The sequence below is a fragment of the Gastrolobium bilobum genome, unplaced genomic scaffold (assembly GCF_033153095.1).
Source record: "Gastrolobium bilobum isolate Gb01-03AN ecotype WA unplaced genomic scaffold, APGP_CSIRO_Gbil_v1 utg14547, whole genome shotgun sequence".
NCBI classification, from domain to species: Eukaryota; Viridiplantae; Streptophyta; class Magnoliopsida; order Fabales; family Fabaceae; genus Gastrolobium; species Gastrolobium bilobum.
The window spans coordinates 1-16,601 of record NW_026897137.1 but is presented as its reverse complement, the minus strand read 5'-3'; the positions used below and the strand labels follow the sequence as shown (position 1 = coordinate 16,601).

General features: G+C 38.2%; 1 non-coding gene across 1 annotated transcript; it reads right to left on the bottom strand.

Annotated features, from left to right (window-relative positions):
• Positions 1-15,176: 15,176 nt before the first annotated feature.
• Positions 15,177-15,283, bottom strand: LOC133304446 (small nucleolar RNA R71). The gene has a single exon (XR_009750603.1). It is a non-coding gene; the product is annotated as a small nucleolar RNA R71 (small nucleolar RNA).
• Between the last annotated feature and the right edge of the window lie 1,318 nt (positions 15,284-16,601).

Here is a 16,601-nt window from a genome sequence, read left to right as displayed (position 1 = left end):
AACCCAATAGTTGTTTTTTTCTCTGTTTTTAATTTCTTTATTTTATTTGCTTAGGTTAGTTTAATTTTTTTATATAAGTCAAGTAAGTGGTGAATTAGTGACCATATGGAAAAATATTAAATCTGGGAATTGGCACTGTGAGCGCCAATTTGGCGCTAGTAGCGCCACAAGATCAAAAGAGACAGTGAGTTCCACGCTCACAGCGTGGTAACCACGCCATCAGCGTGGAAACCTCACGAAGTACTCACGCCAATAGCGTGAATTCCACGCTTCGAGCTCCATCAAACAAAATGAGGCAGTGAGTTCCACGCTCACAGCGTGAAACCCACGTTGTGAGCGCCAGTTCATTTCACCGTGACATTTACTTTGGCATTTTATTTTGTTGTTTTGAGTATTTTGTTGGAATTAGTTGGTTGAATTATGTCACTTTAAGCAGTACACTTTGATGATTATTATGTTTTACTGTTTAACAAGTGTGTGTGTGTGTATGTTCCACCTGGCAGAATTAGCTTCTTCGACCAGTATAGTTGTTGCTGAGGACAGCAAAGTTCTAAATCTGGGAATTGTTGCATACTGTATGCGAGGCTTGCTAAATACTGCGGAACTACACCATAGAAAGGACGTCTAAACAGAAAATTTTCTGAAAAAGGGGAGATATTTTAACTTTCAATTTTTTTTTATTTGCTGTTTTTAGTTAGATTCAATTTTTAAAGAAAAAGAGAAATTTTTAGAAAATTCCTAAACAAGCAGTCCCAGAGTGTTCTAAGCTTACGCAGTAAGTAATTAGATTGAGTTAGATGAAGCATGATATCTGTGAGCAATTAATTGTTTTAATCTGAGAATGATGACTGCTCGTTTTTATAACGCTTTTGGTGAAATTTTTGATAATGCTTGATGTGAAACTTTGAATTGCGATTCTAGTTGAATTATAACTGTGAGGATTTGAGCCTAAACAGAAATTTTTTTAGAGAGGCATCACTGTAGTAGTTTCTAGAACTTGAACTGTTTCTCTGGCTTGCATGTATTACTGATATAATAAGGGCATTCTTATTCTTGTTAACTTAGTGCCAAATAGCCTACCTACAAGAATTTCCATTGTTAAGCCCCTTTGAGCCTTAAAACCAGTTCATTCAAACCTGATGAAAATTACTTAATCCTGTTCCTCTTGACACACCTTGAGAGATTGAATGCTGATCAAAAAAGAAAAGTCAAATTACTTCTCAAAAGGAAAAGTTAAGTAGTTGAAAAAGGAAAAAGAAGATTGGTTTGCAAAATCGCAAAAATTCTGAAAAAGGAAAAGAAAGAAAACATCTGCAAACAAGGAAAGAAAAGGGTAGTGAAGAAGGGGAAAGAATCCCAACTCTATGAAATGAGGCAGAATGAATAGAGATAGAAAGAATTATTGTCAAATTCAGTGTTCAATCTTTCAAATTAAATCAGCCTCTGACCAAAAGATTCTAACCCCTAAACCAGGTCAAGTTATAACCTATCAAAGACCTTTTGATCAGTCTGTGCATGCCAAATGGATTCCTCAATCTTAGGAATTGAGAATAAGTTCAAGCCTATGGAATTACTACTACACTGATGGAATAAGTGTGAAACCCTTAAACACTGAGCGTAATGAGAGTACATTTTAACTGGTGAGGAATATTCAAGTTAGGATTTAAATTCTTGATATAACTGAAAAGCATTGTTGAAAGTTTTAAACAGAGAGTTATATATGCATAGCAGTGTGAATTCTTAAGATGTTGTGTTCCATGATTTCACAGAATTATTCTTTGCTGAGAACTTTAATCTATTACATTGCTGAGGACAGCAAAGTTTAAATCTGGGAATTGTTTGATATGCATTCAGCATATGGGTAAATCTAAGCCAAAAAGAGAAAGAATATTGATTAAATCTTAAGCAAAAAGGGAATAATGACTGTTGATCTGTTAAAATCTCAATCAGAGTTTGCACAACTGATTTTGTGTTAATTTTCTACGAAAACAAACAAACTCGAGCTAAAAAGGAAAATGCAAAAATTGAAGCCCACACTGAGAGCGTGGGAATGACGCTGATAGCTTGAAAGGAGATTTTCACACAGAAACTACCACGCTACTAGCGTGGGACTGGCGCTAATAGCGCTAGACTTTCCATAAATCCACGCTTGCAGCGTGGTAACCATGCTAGTTGCGTGGTGCTCCAGTATTGTGAACAAAACTCCCACGCTAGTAGTGTGGGAGGTGCGGAAATTCAATATTAAATCTGATCAGTATCAGCAGAAGATTAAAAGAAAGTTTTAAATGAAGATTCAATCAATATTTGTACACTAGGTCAAAAACTCTATAAATAGAGATTCAGACCTCAAGAGGAAAAACACTTTTGCACAGAGGCAGAACGCAGAGCAAGCTTCTTCTCCACTTTTCTGGTTTTATTATTTTATTTTATGAATTCTTTTCAATTCTTAGAATTGTCAGGCATGAATATGTCTGGCTAGTCTTTTAATATTGTGGTAAGGGTCACAACCCTTGATGTGAACCCCTTGTAGTTTGGTTAAATTTATATTTAATTATTTCAATTGATTTATTTTATCCTGTTCTTCATCTTCTAATTCTTTAGAATTGATCACTCTATTAGGATTGCGAGCGTTAGGGTTTTCAATAGGAATATTGGGATTCTAGTTCCTGACAAGGGTAAAATAACAGTTCATGTATGCACTAGGGATAGGCTACATGAACTGCAAACGTGGAAAATTCACTGGGTTAAAAGATTAACTTGAAAAAGGATTTCTAAGGGATTAGGATTCTAATAGGGTTAATAAAGTTAAGATCACTAAGGGATTAGGGCTTAACTAATTAATTATAGATGTTGAATTGTTTGATCAATTGGGTAATTAAATGTAAACATTAATTAATATTACAAGGTGGGGATCGGAAATGTGTTGGCGTCCTTTGCTGCAATAGCTTTTTTAAATATTTTTCTCAACTTTAATCTTTTATTCTCAAGTTCTCAAAATCATCTTTGAATTGTTCACAAGTCTTGAATAATTCACAATTGTCACAACACAATTATTTCAAAAACCAACTTTTTGTTAATCCAATAAGAAAAGAATAGTCAAAAATAAATTCGGTGATTCAATCCTCGTGGAGACGATCTCTACTCACTATTTTATTACTTGGTACGATCGGTGCACTTGCCGATTTTACGCAACAGTCAGTATGAACAGTAACTTTTGACCCTAAAATGTAAGGTCTGAACTTTTTGCAGGCATATACTACAGCCAACAGCTCCTTTTCAATGACTGTATAGTTCACCTGGGCTTCATTCAAAGTTTTGCTGGCATAGTATATGCTACGAAAGAGTTTGTCCTTCCTCTGGTCCAGAACTACCCCAATGGCTTGGTCACTTGCATCACACTTTAATTCAAAGGGTACGTTCCAGTCCAGAGGCTGGATGACAGGTGTAGTAATAAGCTTGTTTTTCAAGGCTTCAAAAGCTTTCAGACAATCAGAGTTAAACTCAAATTTTATATCTTTTACTAACAAGTGACATAAATAAAGAAAAGCGTAGTTAAGGTTTCAACTTCCCCAATATCCTCAATATGTTATGAATTAAAAAGCCAAGAATTCGTTTCTTAATATATTGCCAATCAATTCTATCTAAGTTAATTAGGGCTCAATTCCTTGTTACCCTAAATCTATGTGATCTTGAAAGAACTCTAGTTCCCCGATTATTCAAGAAAATATGCATTAAGATCAAGAATTATAAGATTGCATAATTACCTTATGTCTATTCCTATTCCTATTCCTAGAACACAAGGATTATGATAAATTATCAAGTCAAGGTTCATGCACCAACATCCCTATTGTCATACAATTCCCCGAAATCATTCTATAAGGAACAAACTCATAGAAAACATTAAAAACCGATAATTTATTCAATTATAAAAAGAACAGGATTCGGAGACAATTTAATTCAAAAACATAAAGATTCAATTTCTTTCCATCTACCCTTAACTACGTAAAAAACTACTCTAGCATACTGAAAAGAAAAATAACAATAAAGAAAAGAGAACCCCAAGCCTCCATTGGTGTGATGTTGACTTGGTTCCTCAGTGTTCCAGCGCTCCACAACAGGATTCCTCCTTGGAGTATGAATGAGATGAATGAATTGCTGAATGGTGTTTGTGTCTGACCCCAAGCTTTTTATTTATAGCCATTGGAGTTGTATCTTTCATTGCATCTCTTGCCATATCCACATTAGATTTGTAATTGATTTTCCAGTTGTCTCCTTTTTGCAATTAATATCTTGTGGATTTGTTGAGAGATTTGAGCTTTGAATCTTGTTAAATCTTGCTTCAATCTTCCATCACATCTTCCCATTGGATTTATATCAAATTCGCAATCAAATCTTTAATTGCTTTCTTTTTTTATTTAAAATATCACAAATCTGTATCAATTGGCGAATCAAATCAAATCTTGGCTGATTGGGTTGACAGATTGAGCTTCAAATCTTTGTTATGATTCCTTTATCACTTCATAGCACCAAATCTTATGGACTTACCTTTAAAATTAGCAAGATATCAAAACATTAGCGAAATTTTCAAATCTTTATTATTTTATCGTATAACACCTTGAATTCCATGCAATCTACCATATAATCTTTATGTAATTTGGCCTAAAAACATTGTAAACCAAGGGTTTATCAAACATTCCCAGATTTGAATATTGCTGTCCTCAGCAATCAATTAGAAAAAGAGGTAGAAATTTTCAGAAGCATGGAATTTGGAAGAATTTAACAGAGACATAATTTCAGAGCATTCAGAATATAAAAATTTATGCATCAATCAAGAAGATTCATAATTCATCAGAAAAATTGCAACAAAATTCTTTAAGATCAAGAATAAGGAAAATTTACTAAAACACTCCCTCACTAGGATTTCAATTCACTCACACTCAACTGTTTAGAGGGTTGGTGTTTCACTCTTGTTCCACTGTATCAACACTACCATAGGCTTGCTTATATTCTCGGCTCTCCACAGTTCTTAAGATAAATTAAGTAGATCAACAGGTCTTCAATAGGGTTATAATGTGGCCTAGTTAAGGGAAAGGAAAGATTTTTGGAACTAAGTTCAAGAATTAAATTCAGATTCTGAAGGAAGGAGTAAGTGTAATTTGTTTCGTACATTTGTACATTTTTCTTCTTCTTCCTTTTGAACTTTTTCTCTTTTGACGTTTTCTTTCCAAGAACTTTTTGCTTTTTTTCACTTCTTCTCCTTTCTTTTTCTTTGAGCTTTTTGCTTGCTCTTCTTTGTTCTAACCAATTTTTCTTCCTTGGGCTTTGCCCTTTTGTACTTGTACTTCTAGACATCACAACCTTGTAACCATAACTTGTATGCACTCCTTACTTCAAATCTGAAATTATTCTTCTATTAAGGTGAGGATTTATTTGGGGAAGTGGCTTTTCACATTCAAGGGTTTTTCATGAATAAAAAGTCTAGGCTCAAGGGGGCTTAACTAAGGAATATCAATAAAGGTTAGCTATTTGGCCATCTAGTTAGAGAAAGAACATGCCTCTATCATTTTTACAAAATAAATCACAGACCATTTCAATCAAGAAACAAAACAAGTTCTAGAGTATCTCAACAGTGGAATGCATACTCAATAAAAATTTTCTGTATAGACTTAAAACCTCACGGCTATGAATGCACAGTAATTTCCTTGTTCTTTTTCTCAAACAATATATTTAATGAATCATGTCACTTATTGCAATGATGTTCATAAAAGTGAATATGGATAAATGCATCATCATGCTCTGAATCATTTACTAATTTAAACTTCCTGCCATTTTTCCAATTCAACACTGAGAAAACTTAAAAATTTTCATATTTTTCACAAAAAATATTGGCTTGGGGTTTTCCAACAAAACAATTAAAATTATCTAACTAAAACATGAAAAACAAAATTTAAAAAATTGTATGTAAAAGGAATTTGAGAAAGTTCCCTGTCTTGACCGGAGATTCTGTATGTGTGTACTCATGAAAATTTCCTCCGGTCTCAATCCAATGTGCTTAGATGGAGCGCGCATTCTCCATTCCCAGATTTCAATTTTTCTGTCCTCAGAAATAGATTTAAATCTAAAAATAAATCGTGTGCAAGCTAAGCATAACTAGTCGCTCATTCTGAAACATCATGAAACAATCTAACTCATCAGTCATAAAGCACTAGTATGAAACATGTCACAAGGTTAGCATATCAAACAAAAATGCTAATCTCAAATCATCAAAAGAAAGTAAGAGGGGGAATGGGGAAGGGATGTCTCAATCGTCTCGGTCCTCCTCCTCAGCATCTCGGACAATGGCCGGGATCATCTCGGTGTCCTCATCCTCTGTAGCATGTGAAGTGGTGGGTTGAGATGTAGAAGTGCTCCGCCTGGCAGCATCAAAAGTGGCTTCCTCATCGGAGCCATCATAAGGTGTAGGCTGGAAAAATGGAGGTCCATCAGTTCGAGCAGGATGATGATGTGTAGTCATGTAAATCTGGTACTCCTGCTCCCTGTGATCCATATGCCACAGTCGCCACCTGAGAAATCCCATCTGTGTCTCCATATCATCCAGTCGGCTATCAGTAGTCGAAGCTGGTGGTCTCTCAGCTGGAGCAGATGGTCGGCGCGTGCGTCGCGGTCTGCCTCGAGTCTCTAGTGGTGGCACTGGGTCATCATCTCCAAGAACAGAGGATCCCCTGATGTAGGTAGAAATGTACTTTGCATTAATTTCGGGCTTCAATGTGATGACATCCCCTTCAGTAGGGATCTCCACCCCTGCTTCTTCACATAAACTCTGAATCAGAGAAGCATGACCAATTGTGGCGGTCTTTTCCTTTTTGTGGGCCAGGTCATATATACTGTCAGCTAGTATCCTAGGAAAATCCACCCTCAACCCCATCATCACAGTATAAATAAGGACAACTTTTCTCACCACTATCTCTGTTTCATTTGTACTTGGCATTATGTTGCTAGTGACAAAGTGGAACCATACCTTGGCCACATTATTCAACTGCTTCAGCCAAATCCTCTTAGGTTGGCTGCCATCTATAGTGGGGTCCCACTTCTCTCCTGGAAGTGTGAGACCCAAGTGGATTGGCTTAGCTTTACCAAAAGGATCATCTTGCTCATATTGAATGGTATAGCTGGTGTTCTGGAAGCTACAAGTAGTGCGACCAACTGAGTCATGATCAGCTGGCCGAAGCAACCCCTGGATGTTGTCAGAGTCATACATGACTTGTTTCCCTCTCACATAGCTAATGTATTCCTTGTTGGCTCCTTGCTCGACTGTGTAAGCATTGACATAGAATTCTCTAGCCAGTTCTTCATTAGCTTCAATTGGAAGTGTCCCAAATGCTCTCCATCCCCGGGCCACCATGATGTTGTAGAAATCAGGGTGTTGCCCTTGCTTTAGGTAGAAGATCCTTTCTCGGACAAAGGACTTATTCTTGATGTGTTCATTGTACCGGGTGGCATGAGCTTCGGACCTGAATCTGTGTGCATCAAAATCGGGGTCAGATGCTTGACTTGAGTTGGCACCACCTTTGGGGTTCACCTTGCCTCTCTTTTTGCCTCTAGTAGACATGCCTGAAAAACAGAAATATTCCAAGTCAATTGATAGTTTATTATGTGAAGACCAATTGGAAGCATGCCATGTTCTTTTTTGAATTTAATTTCCCATTCCATGAGTGATGTATCATGTGTCATGGTTCCTTTAGATATACCCATTTCAATGTGCTTCTGTCCATTCCTTTTTAAGTGAACAATCATATGTGTTACCATTTATCATTCAAAAGCATGAATCATGTTATGAGTGTTTCATTCAAACAGTTTAGCATGTGGAACATTATACTTGAATGCATCATTGAATTTCTTTTCTCAATCTTTGGAGTAATCATATAAATACTCAGTTCATAATCCTTTTCCATCCCACAATTAATCAGTATTAGCATCGTGCAGGAAGCAACACAGATGTATGCATCTATACCTTTAATTTGCAACAATGTGAACAAACAGATGGTATGCTTCTTTTTAAATGCACCTACACTATGTTGTGGGAACATGGAGAATCCCCATTGCAAGTCAATCCTAGTCATTTTTGCATACCATAGCACCAGCGAACATCCAAGAATCAAACATATTCCAAAAAAATATCACAATCATATGGAGCCCTAGGTCCTAAATTTTTCGATCAATGGAAGAACTATGACCCTTGGATTTAAAATAAAAATTATAATGAGCAATGTAATATGTGGAATTGATAAGAGAATACCTGGACTTCCTTGTGTAGATGAATGATTGAGAGTTGGTACTTGAGATGGGAAGAGAGAGAACAGAGAGAATTGGGTGGATGAGGGTAATGAAGAGTTAGGGGAATACAAAGAATGAGAGAAATAGGAAAAATGGAAAGGGGGGGGGGGGGGGGGGGGGAATTGACCAGCCTTTTAAAATTTGGGCCGCGTTGGAGGGCGTTTTAGCGTGAAACAAGCACGCCAAAACGCTCTGAGGCAGGGGCTACTGCCCTGTGAAAAACTGGAGCACGTTTTGGCGCCTAGGAGCACGCCAAAACGTGCTTTTCGAATCCCCAATTGATTCATTCCATAGCGTTTTGGCGTGAAAATGTGCGCCAAAACGCGTGGAGGCATGGGCTGTTGTCCTTTTTTTAGTCTTGTAGCACGTTTTAGCGTGCATGTAGACGCTAAAACGTGCTATTCGAAGCTCAATTTTTGCTTTTCCAGCATGTTTTGGCAGTAATATGTGCGCCAAAATATGTATAGGCAGTGGCTATTTTTATATTTAAGCTTTAAATTTCATACCTTAGCTTCTTGAGTTGCCGTTTCCGCTTCCTTTGAACTCAGTCATGTCCTTGACCTCACTTGTCTGTCTCTTTTTGTTTTTCTTTTTCTTGAAATTAAAATAGACTAAACTAAAAATTTAAATATAAAGCAGTAAACCGCGAGTTTGCCTACCCGTCAGCGCTTGTTTAACGTCACGAGCCTGACGTACCTCGTTCAAGTTACCTCTACAAGGGCAACAGTGGTGGTTCCCCTGTCAATTTCTCCTCCCATGTATAGTTTCAGTCGTTGACCATTCACTGTGAAGCTTCTATCGGAATATAGCGGACTGATCTCCACTGCTCCATATGATTTCATGTTCCTTACGATGAACGGTCCCGACCATCGAGACTTAAGTTTTCCAGGGAAGAGACGAAGACGAGAGTTAAAGAGTAATACCTGATTCCCTACCTTAAAATCTCGAGGTAGGATCTTCTTGTCGTGCCACTTCTTCGTCTTCTCTTTGTACAGGCTTGCACTCTCATATGCGGAGATTCTGAACTCGTCTAGTTCGTCTAGTTGCAAGAGCCTTTTCTCAGCTGTAGTCTTGGAATCAAAGTTGAGGTACTTGATTGCCCACAGTGCTTTGTGCTCCAATTCCACTGGTAAGTGACAAGCTTTTCCAAACATTAATTGAAAGAGGGACATGCCGATTGGTGTCTTGAATGCAGTCTTGTATGCCCACAGTGCATCATCAAGCTTCTTGGACCAATCTTTTCTGGAACTTCCCACTGTTTTCTCCAAGATACGTTTCAGCTCTCGGTTAGAAATCTCTACTTGACCACTTGTTTGCGGATGCTATGGTGTTGCAATCTTGTGCTTTACGCCGCATTTAGCCAGTACGTATTACACTTGTCTGTTGTCAAAGTGAGTTCCTCCGTTGCTTATGATTGCTCGTGGTACTCCATATCGAACGAATATGTTTCTTTTTAAGAACGCAGTGACCACCCGAGCATAATCAGTAGGAAGGGCAACTGCCTCAACCCACTTAGAGATGTAATCAACAGCAACCAGAATGTATTTGTTGCCGTAGGAAGGAGGAAAGGGTCCCATGAAGTCCACTCCCCACACATCAAAGATCTCAACCTCCAATATGTTGTTGAGGGGCATTTCATGTCTTCTGGAGATGTTCCCCGTTCGCTGACATCTATCACAAGATTCAACAAACTTCCTTGCATCTTTGTTAAGTGTTGGCCAATAAAAGCCACTCATCAGCACCTTTGCAGCTGTTCTTTCTCCTGCGAAGTGTCCACCGTAGTTGGAACCATGACAATGCCACAGGACGTCCTTCATCTCTTCTTCTGGAATACAACGCCTTATTACGCCATCAGCACATCTGTAGAAAAGGAAGGGCTCATCCCATAAGTATTTCTTGACGTCATGTAAGAACTTCTTTCTTTGTTGCCATGTGAAGTCTTTTGGAATTTCTCCTGCTGCTTTGAAGTTTACAAAGTTTGCGAACCAAGGAGGTGTACTTGTGGTTCTCGCTTCCTTCGGTTGTGGATCCGGGATGACATTGATAGCCATGATATGCTCATCCGGAAACTCCTCTTTGATCTTCAGCTCAGGTCCGTCTTGAAGATCTTTTTCTTGAATTCTGGATAGGTGATCAGCTACCAGGTTTTTGACACCTTTCTTGTCTCTGATTTCTACTTCAAATTCTTGAAGGAGCAGCATCCACCTCAGTAATCTTGGCTTTGCATCCTGCTTATTCAACAAATACTTTAAAGCCGCATGATCAGTGTAAACAATTACTTTGGACCCCAGCAAATATGGTCTAAATTTGTCAAATGCATAGACAACTGCTTGTAACTCTTTTTCAGTGGTTGCATAATTCTTTTGTGCATCATTCAGAATTTTAATAGTATAATAAATCACATGCAACAATTTATTCTTTCTTTGTCCTAAAACAGCTCCTATAGCATAATCACTAGCATCACACATTAATTCAAAAGGAAGTGTGAAATCAGGTGCAGTGATAATAGGTGCAGTGGTCAATTGATTTTTCAAATCACTAGCATCACAACAAGAAAATGGCTCACACTACTCCACCCAAGAACTCAGCCCCTATACTCCAACTAGCAGCAACCTCAACTCAGAAAACAAAGGCTTTTCTCCCACTCAAGTCTCACCCACACACAACCAAGGTGTTTTGATGAAGAAGCAATGAAGAAAGGTGATCACTTTGGAGGTTTCTAAGGAGAAGAAGGCTATGGAATGGTGAATGAGAGGTTCAGCAGCCAAAGAGGTCAGAAATCTCACAAATAAGGCACCAAGAATTAACCTAGGATCATGTGCCATGCCTATTTATACTTGTATTAAAATTAATCACATTATATTAGCACTAATAGCTACGCTTATTAATTTAATCCAAAACTTTGGATTCTGGACCTAGCCATTTTTCTAGGATTTTTCATATTTTTATTTTATTTTTCGCAGCACTTTGCCGGTACGCGCTTTTATGTAGCCGGTATCAGTTCTGACACCAATTCACATTATTTCGACTTGAAACTTGTTATATTAGTCATATATATTATTCTAGGAATATTTCCATACTCATTATAATTTTCCGGGATACTTCATCAGTACACATTTATATCGTGAGGCAGAACCGAACTCCCATTTACCTTAGACAAACAAACTCCTCCAACATTAGTGTCATCATCCTGCAGATACTATCATGAGGAGCAGAACAACAGATCCCATCGCAATCCTCATTCAATCACCTATTGGACCAGGCAAACCTGTGTGTGGTCAATGTTAGATTGCATAATATATCATGTTCATAAATCATAAAATAAGAAAATAATAAAGGATCTTGGAAATACATGATTTTCACATATACATAAGAGATAAAGACATACCCATAAATGATGATGAAGAGTTAACAACAGTCGTCATCTTGTGAGCAATTGTGTTGGGGTAGTTTCTCTCTCTAAGCCTTCTTTACTTTGATATGTATTTCGATGGAGAGAATGACATTAGGGTTGAAGGGAAGAGAGGACCATCCCTAATATATATATTCCATAACCTATAATCTGGTACGTCCATCATATACCAAATCAATGATTGAGATTAAATGTATCAGTAATTAATTGGGCCATATAACGTTTAATGAGTAATATCAAGAGTCTTAATATTATAATTATAATAAAATACTTTCTAATATTATAATTGAATGTTAATATTTCTAACATTCTCCCACTTGGCCCGATTAATCATAATATACATGTTCATACTTGATGTTAGTCATCATGAAAGATAAATTGTCAAGTGTGAGTTATGGCGATAGTGCACTATTAATTCAGTATATTCTCTTCCATATACTACAAGACCAACAATCCATCATGTAATATTCATAATATAGGAAACATAGTGGTTCACATAATGTCTTACAAAGACTTCTCTTTCAAAATTCATAATGTGTATACAACTATAAAATAACAAAGAAACATAATGTATGTCAGAAACACATAGGTGAGCTCAGAGTGTCACACATCAATAACCTTTAATACAACCAAGGCCCATACTTTCAACATGTTCTTTAAATAGCTTTGGTTGTAACCCTTTCGTCAAAGGGTTTGCCATCATGTGTTCGGTTCTAATGTGCATAATTGACACTTTGTTTTTGAACCTCCTCTTTAACGAAAAAAATACTTTAACTCTATATATTTGGCACCTTTAGAGTATCTTTCGTTCTTAGAGAAGAATACTGCTGCAGAGTTATCATAGTAAATTTTCAGCGGCCTGCTAATGCTGTCGAACACCGCAAGTTCTGAAATAAAGTTCTGCAGCCATAATGCATGAGTTGTGGCTTCAAAACATGCCACAAATTATGCCTCCATAGTGGATGAAGCAATGATAGTTTGTTTTGCACTTTTCTATGATATGGCTTGATGGGACATAAATTCGTTCCCATCGAAGCCCATTTTGATGGCAAAATAACATACGTTCCCTCATCTGATGAGCAACTTCAGCATGAAAATCACTTGTTTTACACATTTGTGACAAAAACACATTGGGAGAACGGATGGTAACGTATTCCTTTAAAATATATTAAAAGGGGAACGGACTGAGACGCATTTAATGCACCTGCTCCATTCATTTAATGCTTATGTACACTTTGCAGGTAACGTAGAGTTAAAGACTTCTAAAAAGCAAGGTGGTGCACCAACTGAGCAGCTGGAAACGTGAAGAGCAGAGAATCAAGAGTTCTCATTGGCTGAAAACAGAAGCAAAACATGGGAAGGCCTGCAAACAACGGCTAATCATCACCAAATCCTGTTCCATTCAGCAATTCACGCAAGCTTCACACTCTGCTGCCATAGTCCCGTCCCCTCATTCAAGCAACTAGCTCCAAGGGAATTACAGTCTTGCCATTCCTCTTCCAGCTTTAAATAGGACCTCCCTCACACAAAAACATCATCGAATCCTGGAGGGTTTGCAGTCCGAAAGGAAGATATCACTTAGTAGTAGTTAGTAACTTAGTTTAATTTTCAGTTGTAACTATAGTTAAGCGACAACCCCTCTTCCCTTCTCCATAAACAACCATCAAGACTCCTCACGAGCAAATACCTATCTTTCTCCATTTTCTGTTTCTTTTTGTAAACTGTCTTTTAAATTAATATAAGTGTTTTTCTCTTCGTTCCAATCGTTATCTCTTGACTGAATCTCGGGTCTATGTGATCTCAGTTGAGAATAATTATGTTTAAACTATCAGCCATGAGCTGAACTATCTGTGGAACGGGTAAACTGTGAAACTCTTAAAGAACTGTTTTCAAAACTCTTGACCGAAGCTTTTTGTATTTCTTTGGCTAAGTAAGCTACATTCATTGTTCGCCAATGGAAATTGGGTACATACTGAGAAAGGAACTTCCATAAGGAAGAGATTTTAGACAGCTTAACCATTGGGGGAAGGTAGATGTCATGGCAAAAACGCTACTGGTCACCTTAGGAATAAGGGGCCAACTCGTCCATTTTAAGGTTCTGAACTAAGTACCTTTTGGAGTCAAGGGAGCCATAGGAATATGGAAACTTGTGAGCCATCTAGACCATGAGCTGAGGAATCAGAGTTGGCAGGCAAAGAAACTGGGACAAAGCCAAAAGGTGCTAAGTCTTGAGCAGAGAAAACAACCCCTTTAAGAGTGAAGCAGTGAACCAGTTCCTTCTGTTAAACTATTTTAACCATCACCCTGTTGTCTCTTGATTATAGTTATTTCTGTTTTAGTAATTTTATTTTATTTTACTTAGTACTTATAAAAACTCCAACGATTGTTATCTTACCTTCTTCTAAACAGGAAGGATCACATACATAACGCAGCGAGCAACTGTTTGCCATCAGGTTAAACCTACTGTTCCTGAGGAACGTTGTCAAGACAGTAGGGAACGTTTGACCAGACAGTTCATTTACTAACTTTTCTTCTCGTTTTCACTCTTTATAAACAGTGATAAAACAATAATTAGCACTTTATCCTCGTGGGAACGATAATTTGGGCATTAATACTCCCTTTATTACTTGATGCGTGCACTTGCGCACTTGGGTTGGAACTGAGGGACGAATCTGTGTTTTGCAAGAACAGAAGAACGTCCCTTATCAGAACTTATATTTTTCCACCATCAGCAAACCACCCAACAAGTTTTTGGCGCCGTTGCCGGGGATAAAAACATTAACTGTTGTTCTTATCATTGTTTTCTAACACATATACTGTATATCTGCCTTTACTTTTAGATTTTTTTCTCTTTATCACTGAATCTCCTGTGCATATATATACCCTGTGCTATTGGTTTATGAGTGAAGAGTTTGAAACAGACTCTAACCACTCCATTGAAGTACCTAAGTTTCTCTTTGATCCTGAGCCAGAACGTACACTCTATAGGAGAAGAAGGAACCTCAAGGAAAGATTTCCTGAAGACATGGCTGATTATAATAATAACAATGAAGAGGTTCCCCCTGAATAGAACTTCAGAACTTTGGCTGCTCCTTTCAGGAACAGACCAGATAGGGGAGTAATCCTTCCCCCTGTAGCACCAAATTTTGAACTAAAACCTATCATGTTCCACATGATTAGGGAAGCAGGGGTCTTCAGTGGACTCCCTGCAGAAGATCCTTACACACACCTCACAACATTCCAAGATATTTGTGATAATTTTAAAGCTGAGGGTGTAATAAAGGAGAGCATAAGAATGAGGTTGTTCCCTCACTCCTTGGGTTTAAAAGCTAAAACATGGATGAAAACTCTCACCCCTGGATCAATCCACACATGGGAAGAACTCTCTAACAAGTTCATAGAGAGGTTTCTCCCAATGTCTCGACAAGCTGCTGTTAGAGCTGAAATCTCTAACTTCAGAATGTTTCATGGAGAAAATCTCTATGAAGCACGGGAGAGATACAAGGACATCATAAGAAAATGTCCAAACCATGGGGTAGAGAGTTGGGGAGTGCTACAATGTTTCTATAAAGGACTTGACCATACTTCTCAATCTCACCTAGATTTTGCTGCAGGAGGATATTTCTTTACAAGAACACTTGAATTAAGATACGAAATCATAGAAGGGACTACTGAAAGATGTCTCCAATGGCCAATAGACAGAGTGAGCCCAGTGAGGAAGCCAGACATGCTAGAACTGAATAAACAAACAGCCATGGAAGCCCAGCTGGCATCACTCATTAATGAAGTAAAGAACCTGAAAGCTGACCAAGCAGCACCAAGGATGGAAGTCTTACAACTCACAGCAACTGAAATAGAACCATGCTCAGCCTGTGGTGACCTTCATGACTCAACAGACTGCCCATCCACTGCATGGTGTGTTATGCAGAAAATTTTGGCAATAGGAACTTCACCAGAGACAATCAACAAGCAGGACGAAATACACATTCAAGCCCTGGAGGAACTATCATTAAGGATCAGAACCACAACACCTAATGGAGGCCACCCATTAACCAGAGACCATTCAACAACAATCAGCAGCAGTATCAGCAAGGTAGCAACAGTGGAACGTTTGAACAAAGAAGAAACAACTACGTTCCGTTCCACAGAAATGACCAACGCATCAACACCCTGGAAAATTATGTCAAGGAATATGTCACCAGGAATGATGCAGTGGTTAGGAACATTGAGTCCCATCTAGGGCAGATTGCTGCCAACCTTTAAACCAGAACACAAGGATTATTAGCAGGGAATACTGACGTTCCTTCAACAACCTCGCCAAAAGTAACACCTATCTCCCCTTCAGAGCAAATCAAGGCTGTCACCTTAAGGTGTGGGAAAGCCACAGCACAGCCCACAATTCAACCAAACGAAAAGGAACAAACTGAAACTCCTGAAGCGGCCCCAAAAGCACAGCAACAATTACCAATCACAGATGAACAGAACCCAGAACCTGAAAAGGAAGCCAACAACCAACCAATCAGTCCAACTCAAAGCAGGCAAATATCAACAAAATTTTTGTTCCCTCAAAGAACAAAAAAAGAAACAGGAGGATAAGCACTTTGGAAAGTTCCTGGACATTTTAAAACAACTTCACATCAACATTCCTCTGGTGGACGCACTAGAACAGATGCCCAGGTACGTTCATGAAAGATGTCCTCTCAAAAAAAAGAGGAATAACGGAATATGAGACTGTAAAAATGACACAAGAGAGTTGCCAATACTTAGGCAGACTCCCACCTAAGCTTCAAGACCCAGGAAGCTTCACCATTCCTTGCATTATAGGAAACACGTACCAAGGGAAAGCCTTGTGTGA